The sequence below is a fragment of the Arachis hypogaea genome, chromosome 19 (genome assembly GCF_003086295.3).
Source record: "Arachis hypogaea cultivar Tifrunner chromosome 19, arahy.Tifrunner.gnm2.J5K5, whole genome shotgun sequence".
Taxonomy (NCBI): domain Eukaryota; kingdom Viridiplantae; phylum Streptophyta; class Magnoliopsida; order Fabales; family Fabaceae; genus Arachis; species Arachis hypogaea.
In genome coordinates, this window is record NC_092054.1 from 69,671,239 (window position 1) to 69,687,986 (window position 16,748).

A 16,748-nucleotide genomic window follows, 5' to 3' on the forward strand; every position below is an offset into this window, starting at 1 on the left:
AAACCTCAAACCCTAAAGCCTAAATCCTAAACCATAAAAAGCCTAAACCCTAAACCACAAACACGCATTAAACCCTTAAACTATTAAACTCTAAACATAAACCAAAAACCTCTACCCAATCCATAAATCCTAAATCCTAAACCCTAAACCCTAAACCACCAACCCTAAAGCCTAAACCCTCAACCCCAAACAATAAACCCTAAAGCATATACCATTAACCTAAAACGACAAATCATAAAGCTAAAGCCTAAAGCCTAAAACCTAAATATAAACCCTCAACCCCAAACCATAAACCTTAAACCCTACACCCTAAACCATAAAACCGCAAAACCTTAAAGCCTAAACCCTAAACTATAAACCCTAACCCTAAACCCTAAACCATAAATCATCAACCCGAAACCATAAACCCTAAACTATAAACCATAAACCACAAACCCTAAAGCATAAACGCTAAACTATAAACCATAAACCCTAAACCCTAAATCCTAAATCCCAAACCCTAAACCCTAAAGACTAAATCCGAAACCCTAACCCTAAAGCCTAAATCCTAAATCATAAAAAGCCTAAATCCTAAACCACAAACACGCATAAACCCTAAACTACAAACCCTAAACCATAAACCATAAACCCTCAACCCCAATCCATAAACCCTAAATCCTAAACCCTAAACCCTAAAGCCTAAACCCTCAACCCCAACAATAACCCTAAACCACAAATCCTAAAGCCTAAAGCCTAATCCCTTAAAACCTAAACCATAAACCCTTAACCCCAAACCATAGAGCATAAACCCTAAACCATAAACCCTAAACCATAAACCCTAAACCCTAAACCCTAAACACTAAACCACAAAACCTATAGCCTAAACCTTAAACCATAAACCCTCACCCCAAACCATAAATCCTAAACCATAAACCCTACACCCTAAACCTGAAAGCACAAACCCTAAAGCCTAAACCCTAAAACCATAAACCCTCAATCCCTAACCATAAACCCCAAACCCCAAACCATAAACCCTAAACCATAAACCCTAAACCCTAAACCCTAAACCCTAAACCATAAACTGTAAAATATAAACCCTAAACCCTAAACCCTATACCCTATACCCTATAACATAAACCCTAAACCTTAAAACCTTAAACACTAAACCCTAAACCCTAAACCATAAACCAGAAACCGTAAAGCCCAAACACCAAACCTTAAACCCAAAAGCCTAAAGCCTAAAGCCTAAAGCCTAAAGCCTAAACCATAAACCTTAAATCCTAAAGCATAAACCCTAAAGCCTAAACCCTAAACCACAAATACACCTAAACCCTAAACTATAAACCATAAACTCTAAACCATAAACCTTCAACCCCAAAACATAAACCCTAAACCCTAAACCCTAAACCACAAATCCTAAAGCCTAAACCCTAAACCATAAACCCTCACCTGACACCCTAAACCCTATATCCTAACCCTAAACATTAAACCCTAAAGCTTAAAGCATAAACCCTAAACCATAAACCCTAAACCATAAACCCTCAACCCCAAACTATAAACACAAAATCCAAAACCCACCCTAAGCCTAAATCCTAAACCATAAACCCTCAACCCCAAAAAAATAAAGTGTAAACCCTAAACCCTACACGCTAAACCTTAAAACCACAAACCCTAAAGCCTAAACCCTAAACCATAAACCCTCAACCCTAACAAAAACCCTAAAGCCTAAACCATAACCTTCAACGCCAAACCATAAACACTAAACCCTAAACCCTAAATGCTGAACCCTAAACCCTAAACCATAAACCCTCAACCACAAACCATAAAATGTAAACCATAAGCCCTCAACCCCAAACCATAAACCATAAACCAGAAACCCTATGCCCTATACCCTATACTCTATACCATAAACCCTAAACCTTAAACCCTAATGACTAAACCCTAAACCCTAAACCAGAAACCGTAAAGCCTAAACACCAAACCTTAAACCCAAAATCGAAAGCCTAAACCTAAAACCCTAAACCCTAAACCTTAAACCCTAAAGCATAAACCATAAACCCTAAAGCCTAAACCCAAAACCACAAACACGCCTAAACCCTAAACCACATACATAAACCCTAAACCACAAATCCTAAAGACTAAACCCTAAATCATAAACCCTCAACCCCAAACCATAAACCATAAACCCTAAACCCTACACCCTTAACCATAAACCACAAATCCTAAAGCCTAAAGCCTATAAACCCTATATCCTAAACCATAAACATTAAACCATAAAGCCTAAAGCATAAACCCTAAACCCTAAACCATAAACCCTAAACCCTTAACCCCAAACCATAAACCCAAAATCCAAAACCCTAAACCATAAACCCTAAACCCTAAACCCTAAATCCTAACCCTAAGCCATAACCCTCAACCACAAACCATAAACTGTAAACCATAAACCCTCAACCCCAAACCATAAACCATAAACCATAAACCATAAACCCTATACCCTATACCCTATACTCTATACCATAAACCCTAAACTTTAAACCCTAAACCCTAAACCAGAAATCGTAAAGCCTAAACACCAAACCTTAAACCCAAAAGCCTAAAGCATAAACCTAAAACCATAAACCCTAAACCTTAAACCATAAAGCCTAAGCCATAAACCCTAAAGCTTAAACCCTAAACCACAAACACGTCAAAACCCTAAACCACAAACCATAAACCCTAAACCACAAATCCTAAAGACTAAACCCTAAATCATAAACCCTCAACCCCAAACCATAAACCATAAACCCTAAACCCTACACCCTTAATCATAAACCACAAATCCTAAAGCCTAAAGCCTATAAACCCTATATCCTAAACCATAAACATTAAACCATAAAGCCTAAAGCATAAACCCTAAACCCTAAAGCCTAAACCATAAACCATAAACCTCAACCACAAACCATAAACACTAATCCCTAAACCATACACCCTAAACCAGAAACCCTTAAGCCTAAAGCCTAAACCCTAAATCCTAAATACTAAAACACTAAACCCTAACCCACAAACCCTAAACCTTAAACCCTAAAGCATAAACCCTAAACCCTAAAGCATAAATCTTAAACCCTACACCATAAACCCTCACCCCAAACCATAAACTTAAACCCTAAACCCTACACCCTAAACCTTAAACCACAAACACTAAAGCCTAAATCCTAAACCCCAAACACAAAAGCCTAAACCCTAAACCATAAACCCTAAACCACAAACATGCATAAACCCTAAACTATAAACCCTAAACCTTAAACCATAAACCCTCAACCCCAAACCATAAACCCTAAACCCAAAACCACAAACCCTAAATCCTAAACCCTAAACCCTAAACCATAAACCCTAAACCACAAACCATAAACGCTAAACACTAAACCCTAAACCATAAACCCTAAACCTTAAACCACAAAACCTAAAGCCTAAACCCTAAACCATAAATCCTCAACCACGAACCATAAACAATAAACCCTATACCCAAAACCATAAACCATGAATCCTAAAGCCTAAACCCTAAACTATAAATCCTAAACCCTAAACCCTAAACCCTCAACCCCAAAACATAAACCCTAAACCCTAAACGCTATACCTTAAACCCTAAACCACAAACACTAAAGCCTAAACCCTAAACCATAAACCCTAAACCCCAAACCATAAATCATAAACCATAAACCCTACACCCTAGACCCTAAACCCCCCTAGACCCTGAACATTAAACCATAAACCTTAAACCCTAAAGCCCAAACACAAAACCCTAAACACTAAACCATAAACCATAAACCATAAACCCTACACCTTAAACCCTAACACATAAACCCTAAAGCCTAAACCCTAAACCCTAAACCATAACCATCAACCCTAAACCATAAACCCTAAACTCTAAACCCTAAACCATAAATCTTAAACTACAAACCCTAAAGCCTAAATCCTAAACCCTAAACCACAAACCCTAAAGCCTAAAACGTAAACCATAAACCATAAACCCCAAACCATAAACACTAAACCCTACACCCTACACCCTAAACTAGAAACCCTTAAGTCTAAAGCCTAAACCCTAAATCCTAAATACTAAAACACTAAACCCTAAACCACAAACCCTAAAACCTAAACCCTAAACCCTAAACCATAAACCCTAAACCCTAAATCATAAACCCTAAACCTACACCATAAACCCTCAACCCCTAACCATAAACTTAAACCCTAAACCCTACACCCTAAACCTTAAACCACAAATCCTAAAGCCTAAATCCTAAACCCCAAACACTAAACCATAAACCCTAAACCTTAAACAATAAACCCTAAACCCTAAACTCTCAACCCCAAACCATAAACCCTAAACCCAAAACTACAAACCCTAAATCCTAAATCCTAAACCCTAAACCCTAAATCCTAAACCCTAAACCCAAAACATAAACCCTAAACCCTAAACCCTACAACCTAAACCTTAAACCACAAACACTAAAGCCTAAACCCTAAACCATAAACCCTCAACCCCGAACCATGAACAATAAACCCTACACCCTAAACCATAAACCATGAATCCTAAAGCCTAAACCCTAAACTATAAACCCTAAACCCTCAACCCCAAACCATAAACACTAAACCTTAAACGCTACACCATAAACCCTAAACCACAAACCCTAAAGCCTAAACCGTAAACCATAAACCCTCACCCACAAATCGTAAACCCTAAACCATAAACCCTAAACCACAAACCATAAACCATAAACCCTAAACCTCAACCCCAAAACCATAAACCCTAAACCCTACACCCTACACCATAGACCATAAACCCCAAACCCTAAACTCTAAGCACTAAACCCTAAAGCCAAAACCCTAAACCCAAAACCCTAAAACAGATACCCTAAAGCCCAAACACTAAACCCTAAAAGCCTAAAGCCTAAAGTCTAAACACTAAACCCTAAACCCCAAACCCTAAAGCCAAAACCCTTAACCCTAAACCCTAAATCCTAAACCACATGCACGCCTAAACCCTAAACTATAAACCTTAAACTTTAAACCAAAAACCCTCAACCCCAAACCATAAACCTTAAACCCTACACCCTTAACCCTAATTCACAACCCTAAAGCCTAAAGCCCAAACCCTAAACCCTAAATCCTAAATCATTAACACTAAACCCTAAACCATTAACCCTAGAGCATAAGCCCTAAACCATAAACCCAAAACCCCAACCCATAAACCCTAAACCACAAAGCCTAAACCCTACATCCTAAACCCTAAACCACAAATCCTAAAGCCTAAATCCTAAACCATAAACCCTCAACCCCAAACCATAAACACTAAACACTAATCCCTTAACCCTAAACCTTAAACTACAAACCCTAAAGCCTAAACCCTAAACCATAAACACTCAACCCCAAACCATAAACCTTAAACCCTAAACCCTAAACTATAAACCACAAAACCTAAAGCCTAAACCCTAAACTATAAATCCTAAACCCTAAACCATAAATCCTAAACAATAAACCATAAACTTGCAACCCCAAAACATAAACCCTAAACCCTACACCCTAAACCATAAACCACAAACCCTAAACCCTAAACCCTAAACTATAAATGATAAACCCTAAACCCTACACCCAAACCATAAACCCTAAACCATAAACCATAAACCACAAACCCTAAAGCCTAAACGCTAAACTATAAACCCTAAATCCTCAACCCCAAACCATAAACCCTAAACCTTAAACGCTACACCCTAAAGCCTAAACCACAAACCCTAAGGCCTAAACCCTAAACCATAAACCCTCAATCCCAAACCATAAACCCTCAACCCCAAACCATAAACCATAAACCCTAAACCCTAAATTCTAAACCCTATACCAGAAACCCTAAAGCCCAAACACTAAACCCTAAAGCCTAAAGCCTAAAGCATAAACCCCAAACCCTAAAGCCTAAATCCTAAACCATAAAAAGCCTAAACCCTAAACCACAAACACGCAAAAACCCTAAACTATAAACCCTAAACCATAAACCAAAAACCTTCAACCCCCCATAAACCCTAAATCCTAAACCCTAAACCACAAACCCTAAAGCCTAAACCCTCAACCCCAAACAATAAACCCTAAAGCCTACATCATTAACCCAAAACGACAAATCCCAAAGCCTAAAGCCTAAACCCTAAAACCTAAACCATAAACCCTCAACCCCAAACCATAAACCCTAAACCCTACACCCTAAACCATAAACCGCAAAACCTAAAGCCTAAACACTAAATTATAAACGCTAAACCCTAAACCATAAAACCTCAACCCAAACCATAAATCCTAAACCATAAACCATAAGCCACAAACCCTAAAGCCTAAACGCTAAACTATAAACCATAAACCATAAACCATAAACCCTAAACCAAAACCTAAACCCTAGACCCTAAACCATAAACCCCAAACCATAAACCCTAAACACTAAACGCTAAACCCTAAAGCCTAAACCACAAACCCTAAGGCCTAAACCCGAAACAAAAAACCCTAAAGCCCAAACTATAAACCCTAAAACATCAACACTCAATCCCAAACCATAAACCATAAACCCTAAACCCTACACCCTACACCCTAAACTATAAACCATAAAGCCTAAAATTTAAACCCTACACCAGAAACCCTAAAGCCCAAACACTAAACCCTAAACCATAAACCCTAAAGCCTAAATCTGAAACCCTAAATCCTAAAGCCTAAATCCTAAATCATAAAAAGCCTAAACCCTAAACCACAAACATGCATAAACCCTAAACTATAAACCCTAAACCATAAATCCTCAACCCTAATCCATAAACCCTAAATCCTAAACCCTAAACCCTAAACCACAAATCCTAAAGCCTAAACCCTCAACCCCAAACAATAAACCCTAAACCCTACACCATTAGCCCTAACCCACAAATCCTAAAGCGTAAAGCCTAATTCCTAAAACCTAAACCATAAACCCTCAACCCCAAACAATAAAGCATAAACCCTAAACCCTAAACCCTAAACCATAAAAACTAAACCACAAATCCTAAACCCTAAATCTTAAACCATAAACCCTTACCCCAAACCATAAACCCTACACCCTAAACTTGAAGCACAAACCCTAAAGCATAAACCCTAAACCATAAACCATCAACACCTAACCATAAACCCTAAACCCTAAACCATAAACCCTCAACGCCAAACCATAAACCATAAACCCTAAACCATAAATGCTCATTCCCAAACCATAAACTGTAAACCATAAACCCTCAACCCCAAACCATAAACCCTAAACCCTATACCCTATACCGTATACCCTATAACATAAACCCTAAACCTTAAACCCTAAACATTAAACCCTAAACCCTAAACCCTAAACCAGAAACCGTAAAGCCAAAACACCAAACCTTAAACCCAAAAGCCTAAAGCCTAAAGCATAAAGCCTAAACCCTAAACCTTTAACCCTAAAGCCTAAACCCTAAACCCTAAAGCATAAACCCTAAACCACAAACACGCCTAAACCCTAAACTATAAACCATAAACCCTAAACCATAAACCTTCAAGCCCAAACCATAAACCATAACCCTAAACCCTAATCCCTAAACCACAAACCCTAAAGCCTAAACCCTAAACCATAAACCCTCAACCTCACACCCTAAACCCTAAACCATAAACCCTACACCCTTAACCCTAAACCACAAATTCTAAAGCCTAAAGCCTAAACCCTATATCCTAAACCCTAAAGCCTAAAGCATAAACCCTAAACCCTAAACCCTAAAGCTTAAACCCTAAACCCTAAACCATAAACCCTCAACCCCAAACCATAAACCCAAAATCCAAAACCCTACACCCTAAACCTTAAACCACAAATCCTAAAGCCTAAATCCTAAATCATAAACCCTCAACCCCAAAGCATAAAGCGTAAATGCTAAACCCTACACCCTAAACCTTAAACCACAAACCCTTAAGCCTAAATGCTAAACCATAAACCCTCAACCCCTAACCATAAACACTAAACCCTAAACCATAAACCCTCAACACCAAACTATAAACCATTAACCCTAAACCCTAAATGCTAAACCCTAAACCCAAAACCCTAAACCATAAACCCTCAACCACAAACCATAAACCGTCAATCATAAACCCTCAATCCCAAACCATAAACCATAAACCATAAACCCTATACCCTATACCTTATACCCTATACCAAAAACCCTAAACCTTAAACCCTAAACACTAAACCCTAAACCCTAAACCCTAAACTCTAAACTAGAAACCGTAAAGCCCAAACACCAAACCTTAAACCCAAAAGCCTAAACCCTAAACCCTAAACCTTAAACCCTAAATCATAAACCATAAACCCTAAAGCTTAAACCCTAAACCACAAACATGCCTAAACCCTAAACCCTAAACTATAAACCATAAACCCTAAACCATAAACCCTCAACCCCAAACCCCAAACCATAAACACTAAACCCTAAACCCTAAACCATAAACCCTAAAGCCTAAACCCTAATGATGTGTGAAAAATGATCCAACACAAAACTCACTGGCAAGTGTACCGGGTCGCATCAAGTAATAATAACTCACATGAGTGAGGTCGATCCCACAGGGATTGAAGGATTGAGCAATTTTTGTTTAGTGGTTGATTTAGTCAAGCGAATCAAGTGTTGGTTAAGTGATGTGTGATTGCAGAAACTAAATTGCTTGAAATGTAAAGGGAGAGGGGTAGATTGCAGGAAATTAAAGAGCAAAGAAAGTAAATAAGCTGAATCTTAAAGGACAAGTAATGTAAATTGCAGAAACTTAGATTACAAGAAATGTAAATGGCTGAATCTTAAAGTGCAAGAAATGTAAATTGCTTGAATTATAAAAGGAGTTGGGAATTGGGATTGCAGGAATTAAACAAGAACAAGTGAATTGTAATTAAACAGAAGAGTAGAAAGTGAATTGAAATAAAGTAGATCTAAACAGAAAAGTAGATAAAACTAAATGAAAACTAAGGAAAAAGACTAGTGAAACTTGGCTAAGATGACTTGTCATCACAACACCAAACTTAAAACTTGCTTGTCCCCAAGCAAGAACAGAATTATTAAGAAGAAAGAATGAAAACAAAAGAGAATGCTCATGTTAGCAGAGTATTATTGGTAGCTCATGGGGTTTTATGCAGATATGTAACTACTCACTTCTTATTGACAAGTAGGCCTAGAAAGTTCTCTCTAAGCATCAAGCAAAACACTGCTATGACCTCTCATTATTCCTTTGTCCTTGTTTACTGAATTCTTTTCTTTATAAGCTTTAGTTCAGTGTCATGTGTAACAAGCTCTTTTCTTTATTTATGCTTGACACATTATTCACTTTAGACACTTGGCTCACATCCCTTCTTAGAACATTAATGCCCAGCACCTCTTTGGGTTACTAAATGTCTTGTAGCTAGGTTGCTCTTGATAGTGGACCTTCAGTTGATAATCCCGGGTTAGTTAACCCAAGTTACCAAGAGTTAATGCACTCCAAAGAACTTAATAATCCAAGCAGATCCTAGTACAAAGACACCACAGGCATATATTCTAAAGTTCAAACTATTGGTGTCTAGCTTTGTTTCTTTTTATTTTTCTTTTGTTCTGTTGCCACTTTTGGCTTTTTCTCTTCTCTTTTTGTTTTTCTTTTCACCCAAGGACTTTTATTTTGTTGAGATTCATAGACAGTGAACTACTTTCTTCTTAAAAAGAGAACAATCTATTCCTTTTATTCACTAATAGTGAGTTGCCACACAATCACACATACATACCACCACTTACTATTATTTGACTTCTAGCTAACAATGAACCATCTTACTTCATGCTTCAAACATTTCTTTTATTGAATTGAAAAGATGCAGGGGACAAAGCATGCATTAGTTAAGTGAAAGTAAACACACAAGCACACTTAGACTAGCATTCTTATTGACAATAATATTCAAGAAGCATAACTACTGAACTAACAGTTACTGCTAAGATGGGCATATTCAAACTTCAAATTTAGAAAAATTGCATGCTGATGGAGTTAAGTGTCAATACAACCTTTTGGTGGCTTCTTCTTCTTACTCTCAACTGATGGTGTGAAGCCCTCCCGAGAAAGTGTTTGAATCCCTACAGAATTTAAGGGAAGTTGCTTGTTTCTCAAGCCCTTAGATAACTAGTTAGTGTGCAGGACCTTCTTGTGGGCTTTTGAACTTACTTTGGTGTGTGTGAACACCAAACTTAGTCCCTTGCCACTACCTTTGATGCATCGAGTTGATCATATGTGAATTCCTAGTGTCTTAGCTAAAAATATTAAAACTACAAAGTAGAAACAAACAATGATTAAATGATTCATCTGATTGCTTGGAACTAGCAACCCTTTATGCAGAAGGTGAGAATGTGTTTTTAAACTAGATTTTTGGTGGAACACCAAACTTAAAATCCTTCATTCTCCTTTAAATTGTTTTGGTGTGCAACACCAAACTTAGCTCCATGCAATACATACTTAATTATTCAACATTTTTATTGAAAAAACTATGAGAAGAAAACTACCCCAGGTTGGGTTGCCTCCCAACAAGCGCTTCTTTATTGTCATTAGCTTGACATTGATCCCCTTAGGGTGGTTGATGACTGAAATGTCGCAGCTTATCCCCCCTCACTGTAAGCCTTCTTTATGTGCCTTGATGCTTAATTTCAATGTGCTCGAGAGAGAGTACTTGGTTAACAGTGTAGTGATCCTCAGTTCCCAACTGTTGATATACTAATTGCACCTTGTCGCCTTTGGAGAATCCTTTAGTTGAGATTTTTTTATTCTTCCACCCTTTGTGAGCCTTCTTCTTGTTTTTCTTCCTTTTTCTTGTTAACCTTTCTTCCTTGACAGTAGCTTTAGTTGTGGCACTTTCCTTCTTGTTTATCTTCCAAATTTCTTTTTGAGTACCTTCTTTTCCTTGCATATGTTCATTCTTCTGCTTTACTGAATTGTTGATTGCTTGCCTTGGGAAACAGTCATTGATTACTTGGCTTCTTTCTTCAGAATTTTGTTGTTCTGGAAACACTTTTAGAGTAATGCTTTCCTCATGCATCCTGAGAGTTAGTTCTCCTTGCTCTACATCTATGATGGCTCTGGCGGTAGCTAAAAATCGCCTTCCCAAGATAATCGAATTGTTTTCTTCTTCTTCTGTTTCCAAGATTACAAAATCCGCAGGATAAATGAACTTGTCAACCTTAACTAAAAGGTTTTCGATCACTCCTTTGGGATGTACTACTGACTGGTCCACCAATTCCAATGACATCTGTATTAGTTTCACCTTCTCTATGCCAAGCTTTTTCACTAAAGAGGATGGAATCAGATTTATGCTTGCTCCTAAATCGCACATCCCCTTGTTGATAAATAGACTTCCAATGGTGCAAGGTAGGAAGAAACTTCCTGGATCTTCCAACTTGGGAGGGAGTCCTTTTCTAATGAGTGCACTGCATTCTTCAGTGAGAAGTACAGTCTCCTTCTCCAGCCAGCTTCTTTTCTTGTTAATGAGTTCCTTCAAGAACTTGGCATATAAGGGCATTTGTTCAAGTGCTTCAACTAAGGGAATATTGATTTCCAGCTTCTTGAAAGTTTCAAGGAACTTATGAAAGTGTTGGTCCTTAGTTTCTTTGCTGAACCTCTGGGGGTATGGCAGTGGAGGTGTAATACTTTTTCCCACTTGCTGCTGTCCCTGAATCACTTCTTTTGAACTATGTGGCTGGTTGTCTTTCTCTTTGAGCTTCTCTGGGGCATTTCTTCTTGTTGTCCTGTCTTCATTACTAGCTTCCCCTTTCTCTGATGGTTCTTTGTTGCTCTCCACTTGTTTCCTTATAGTGTCATTGTTGCTCATCAATGTTCTCCCACTTCTTAACTGTATTGCCTTGCACTCTTCCTTAGGATTTTGAATTGTGTCACTTGGTAGTGAGCTTGAAGGTCTCTCAATAGAAATCTGCTTGGAGATTTGCCCAATCTGCCTCTCTAGGCTTTTCATGGAGGCTTCATGGTTCTTGGTTGTCATTTCTTGGTGTTTCCACATTTTGTCTATCAAGGTTTCCAAGTTAGTGATTCTTTGAGATTCTGGTGATGCTTGTGGTGGGTTGTGAGATGTGGATGGTGGATGGTAGGCATTTTGGTTGGTGGGTTGGTTATTGGATTGATAATGGTTGGGGTTGGGGTAGTTGTTTTGAGGTTTTTTGTAAGGATTTTGGTTAGTTTGCTGCTGGTTGTGGTTTTGGTTGTTCCTTGAAGTGTTTTGGTTTGAGTTCCTCTGCCATGGTTGTTGGTTCTGGTTGTGATTGTCTCCCCATCTGAGGTTTGGGTGGTTCTTCCAGGATGGATTGTAGGTATCACCATAAACTTCATTCTGTCCAGAATTTTGGTTATACATGTACTGCACTTGCTCCTGTTGTTGCTCTTCTTGGCTTTCTTCATTCTGCACACATACAGTTGATGGGTGGCTTGTGTTCACAGCTGCTACTTGAAGGCTGTCAATCCTTTTTGCCATTTGTTCAAACTGTTGTTGAATTTGTTGTTGCATCACCTTATTTTGAGCCAAAATGGAGTCTACTCCTTCCAGTTCTAATACCCCCTTTCTCTGTGATGGTTGGCAGTTTCTTTGATGAGCAAAGAAATATTGATTGTTGGCCACCATGTCCACAAGATTCTGGGCTTCCTCAGCAGTTTTCATCAGTTGTAATGAACCTCCAGCAGAGTGATCTAAAGCCTCTTGAGATTTCAATGTTAGGCCTTCATAGAAATTCTGCAGCACATCCCATTCATTGAACATCTCTGGAGGACACTTTCTGATTAAGGCTTTGTACCTCTCCCATGCTTCATACAAGGATTCGGCGTCTAATTGTGTGAAAGTCTGCACCTCAGTTTTCAGCCTGATGACCCTTTGGGTGGATAGAATTTGGCTAGAAATTTAGTCACCAAATCATCCCAACTAGTGATACTTCCTTGGGGAAAAGTTTCAAGCCATTGTGCGGCCTTGTCCCTTAATGAGAATGGGAACAACAGAAGCTTGTAAGTTTCAGGATTCACGCCATTGGATTTGACAGTGTCACAAATCCTTAAGAAGGTAGATAGATGCTGGTTGGGATCTTCCAATGGGCTGCCTCCATATGAACAATTGTTCTGGACAAGTGTAATGAGTTGTGGTTTTAGCTCGAAGTTGTTTGCATTAACATTGGGAGTTAAGATGCTGCTTCCACAGTGTCTGGGATTTGCAAAAGTGTAGGAGGCCAACACTCTCCTCTGTGGTGGATTGGGATTAGATGGATCTCCTTCCATCTCGTGATATTCTTCCTCAGATTCTTCCTCTCCAACAATACCTTTCCCTCTCTCAGCTCTTCTTAATCTCCTGAGAGTTCTCTGGTCATCTTCGGATAAGATAGGAGTAGCTCTTCCTATACCTGACATACAAACAAAACAAGAAACACACAACCAGTGATACTTCAATCTATTGCTAGAATGAAGTTTTAGTTAGCTTAAGCAAAAACTCAAACAGTTAGTAGGTTAGTCAAAATTAAAGAAAAAGTGCTTGATCTAAACTACCACCTCACTTAATCATTGTCAATCTATTTCAATCCCCGGCAACGGCGCCAAAAACTTGATGTGCGGAAAACGATCCGACACAAAACTCACCCGCAAGTGCACCGGGTCGCATCAAGTAATAAAACTCACGGGAGTGAGGTCGATCCCACAAGGATTGAAGGATTGAGCAACTTTAGTTTAGTGGTTGAATTAGTCAAGCAAACAAGTGTTGATTGTGTGAAATTGTGTTGACAGGAATTAAATTGCATAGAATGTAAAGGGGAGTGGGTGACTTGCATGAAATTAAAGGGAACAAAAAGAAAAAGAGCTAAATCTTAAAGAACAAGAAATTAAATGGCAGAAACTTAGAACGCAAGAAATGTAAATTGCAGAATCTTAAAGTGCAAGAAATGTAAATTGCTTGAATTATAAAGGGAATTGGGAAGTGGATTTGCAGAAATTAAACAAAGAAAAGTAAAATTCAACAAACAGAAATGTAAAAGATGGATTCAATTAAACCGGATCTCAAATGAAAATGTAAATAAACTTGGTGTAGCAACGAAACAAGGAAATTGGAATTGAAAAACGTAGATCTCAGGACCCAAGAGACTAGATAACCAAGTCTAGATCTCAATGCCTTCCTAGATCCAAATTGAGAATTCGATTGCAAGAAAAGTAAAGATCAAGCAGTAGAAGAAAGGAATGCAAATATAAATTTCTCAGAAGATGCAGTAAATGAAACAGAGAAATCTTAGGATGAGATTGAAACAGAATTCCTTCAATTCTCTAACACCCAAGATCTAAAATCTCCAAAATGCTCAAAACCCAAAAGCACTCCAAAAACTACTCAGCAAAACCAAAAAGGAAAAGCTCTACTGCAAGTGTTAAAAATTCTAAAAAGGAAGCTCCCTAAAACTTCAAATCCTAAGCTATTTATACACTTTATTCAAATGATCATTAAGCCTTGAATTGGGCCTTTAGCCTTGATGGAATTGGGTTGATAGTAGCCTCTGTTGATTGCTCTTGGTGTTGGGAAGAAATCCATTAGTGAACCGGGCCATGAACCATTCACGTTTGAGTCAACGTTTGAGGCAAACGTAGACTCAAACGTCCCTTGTGTGACATTATGCAGCTCGGCCAAGTTGCTGTCTTCCATGTTTGAGCCAACGTTTGAGGTCAAACGTGAGCTCAAACGTGGTTCCCCCATGCTACTCCTTTGGCCAACGTTTGGGCCAACGTTTGAGGCAAACATTGGCGCAAACATGGCTCACTCAATGCATCAAACAGAGGTGCTCTTCTTTGCTTTTATGGCGCCAACGTTTGACCTCACGTTTGAGGAAAACGTTGGCGCAAACGTTGGTTTGCTCAGGATTGATCTTTCTCTTCTCTTTGGCACCAACGTTTGACCTCACGTTTGAGGCAAACATTGGCGCAAACGTTGCCTTCCCTTGCTCCTTCTTCAGCCAAAGTTTGCCTCAACGTTTGAGGCAAACGTTGGCGCAAACGTTGGCTCTTCTCCAGGGTGTTCTTCATCTGCTTCTCACGTTTGAGTTAACGTTTGAGGCAAACGTTAGCTCAAACGTGAATCCCTCTTTTCAAGCCCATTCTTGCAACCTTCTTCCAAGCTTTATTCCACCTATCATCAACCAACAATTGCATCAAAGCTATGCTATAATCATGAGTGTTATTCTTCTTCTTGTCATATAAGCAATTATGGCATAAAACTCATGAAAATTCATCAATTCATCCATAGTTGATTAAATCTAAGGAAACATGAAATTCCACCCAATTGGCTTACTTGTGGCCCAAGAAAGTGCATAAAACTAAATGAAAACAAAGGAAAAAGACTAGTGAAACTAGGCTAAGATGACTTGTCATCAGAACCATTCACGTTTGAGTCAACGTTTGAGGCAAACATTGACTCAAACGTCTTCGTGTGTGACATTATGCAGCTCGGCCAAGTTGCTGCCATCCACGTTTGGCTCAACGTTTGAGGTCAAACGTGAGCTCAAACGTGGCTCCTCCCATGCATTTCTTTTGGCCAACGTTTGGCCGAATGTTTAAGGCAAACGTTGGTGCAAATATTGGCTTCTCCAAGGCATTAAACAGAGTGCTCTTCCTTGCTAAAATGGCGCCAACGTTTGACCTCAAGTTTGAGGCAAACGTTGGCGCAAACGTTGCCAAGCTCCAGGGGTGCAATTGCTTGTTCTTGTGGCGCCAACGTTTGACCTCAAGTTTGAGGCAAACGTTGGCGCAAACGTTGCTTCTCATGGGTGAAGAATCTTCAAGCCAACGTTTGACCTCAAGTTTGAGGCAAACGTTGCCGCAAACTTGGTGTGCCTCCAGGGTGAAAATGCAATCTTCCTCACGTTTGAGTTCAAGTTTGAGGCAAACTTTAGCTCAAACGTGAGTCTTTTTTTTCTTGCCCCTTGCTGTCCCCTTTTCTTCAACCTTCTTTCAAGCTTTATTCCACCTATCATCAATCAACAATTGCATCAAAGCTATGCTATAATCATGAGAGTTATTCTTTTTCTTGTCATGTAAGCAATTATGGCACAAAACTCATGAAAATGCATCAATTCATCCATGATTGATTGAATCTAAGGAAACATGAAATTCCACCCAATTGACTTACTTGTGGCCCAAGAAAGTGCATAAAACCTATTGAAAATCAAAGAAAAAGACTAGTAAAACTAGGCTAGGATGACTTGTCATCACAACACCAAACTTAAAGCTTGCTTGTCCCCAAGCAAGAAAAGAATTATGCTCAAAGGTTCTTTCAATTAGAATGGATTTGAAGAATTACATGTACTATCCTGTGAGTGAAGTGATTAAGTGACAGTGGGGTGAACTCTAAATTATATGCTCATGCAAGGGCTTCAGTGCTTACTAGTCCCTACATCTTGGGAGTCTTAGGTCTTAAAACTTTCATCCAAATAATATCATGGAGATCTCTCTATAGGTAATCACCTTGAAGCAGCTTATAGTTTTTGTGCTTTGGCCATGACTCTAAGTGTCATGTCTCAAAGCGGCTCTTTAGATAAGCTTTCAATCAATACTCCTAAACCAGTTGGTTTTAAGGTATTAGGTGTTGAAGCACCCCTTAGGATTTACTTGCTCAAGCCTCTCTCTTTGACACAGTTCGACCACAAGCATTTACTAGGATAATAACTCTTTGAGTTCTTGTTTCTTTCTTCTTTTCTGCCTAGTAATTGATGCTTAGA